This window comes from Fukomys damarensis, unplaced genomic scaffold (genome assembly GCF_012274545.1).
Source record: "Fukomys damarensis isolate Sample0158 unplaced genomic scaffold, DMR_v1.0_HiC HiC_scaffold_19, whole genome shotgun sequence".
NCBI lineage: Eukaryota > Metazoa > Chordata > Mammalia > Rodentia > Bathyergidae > Fukomys > Fukomys damarensis.
Genome location: NW_022900931.1, coordinates 23,398,321 through 23,399,897, shown reverse-complemented (window position 1 = coordinate 23,399,897; position 1,577 = coordinate 23,398,321).

The window sequence follows — 1,577 nt, the reverse complement described above, 5'->3', positions numbered from 1 at the left end:
TTTATTTTTATTTTTTTCCATGTGTACAGGGGTAACACATCGTACTAAATATATAAGGTCATATCTACATGGGTTTGATTACAGAAACTAATAAAGTATTCTCTAAATAATGAAAAAAAGAATAAGATAAGACTATAAGAGCGAGAAGCAATTTAAATATGTTCAGGGACCATTTTCATCTCCAGAATTAAGGTTATTTTGATGTTACATCATTGCCTTTTCTCTTTTACTTTCCTTTTTAGTTTTATTTTAGGATTCCCTATTTTTAATGTTCATACAGAGATTTCTTTAACTGAAATACCGAATAGTTTCTTTGGTGTGAAAAACTACAATAGTACACAGGATCCTAATGAGATAATTAATAATGTGAAATAGGAAGTAAAGGGCTAAATGTGTAGGGAAAGTGGGAAGGGTGGGGGAAAGGTAATAAAGGAGAGGAAAAAAATATGAGAAACTGAAAAAATGGAAATAAAGTGTTTGTAAATGGGGAGGGGAGGAGGGAATGAAGGGAGGGCAGGGACAAGGGGAAAAATGAGAAATCAAGACCTTTTATGTAAAGGTACAGAATCCCAATGATGAATGTAATTGTATTGTATACCTAGATTGTACCAATAACCTCAATAAAAAGAAAAAAATGTGATCCATTGATTTTGCTACTATATTTTCAAAGCCTTCATGGCTCTAATTATGATGCTTTGTTTATTGTTCTTTCTTTTTATATTTCAAATATCTCTGCTTATATATTGACACATTTCACTTGATACAAATATGTCATCTGATATTAATAGTGTTTCACTAGCATATGTTCAGTTGGTAAGTTAGTTCAGCTTCAAATTGCAATGCTAAGTAAATCAATAAAATCTTGGGCCTGGGATTTAGCTCAGTGGTTCCAGTGCCTGCTTTGCAAGTGCAGAGACCCAAGTTCGATCCCTGGTACCAAAAAAACAAAAAACAAAACAAACAAACAAACAAAATCTTAGGGATTTAATTGTATGGAACTTTATGTGCATCTTATCTAACAGAAAAATCCAAAGTTCAATAGTTTGGAATCCAAGGCAGACATGATGACATCAAGGCTCTGTCCCTCATCAAGAAGGTAAGAATGAAGCCAGGCATGGTGGCGCACATCTGTAATCCCAGCACTCCGGAGGCTGAGGCAAAAGGATAGCTGTAAGTTCAAGACCAGCCTGGGCTACATAGTGCATTCCAGATCAGTCTCAACTACATAGTGAGATCCTGTCTCAAAACAAACAAACAAAAAACTAAAAACAAACAAACAAGAATCAAGAAGATAAGAATGAATATTTGAAATTACCTACCAGTACCTTGACAAAATTCAACCTTACATCTTTGTTCATATATTTTTCAACTTATTTCATTTAGGTTTGACCATTCTATACAATGCACAAATACAAATTAAAAATCTGTGAGATTTCTAAATGGACAAAATACCTGACTGTGTTCTATCAAATGCAGTGTTACCTCAGTTCATGAATTTAATTCATTCTATGATTCTAGAAAAGATGGCCACGTTTGTGTTCACACAGGAAAGATGGCTTTGATAGTGTTCCTCACTA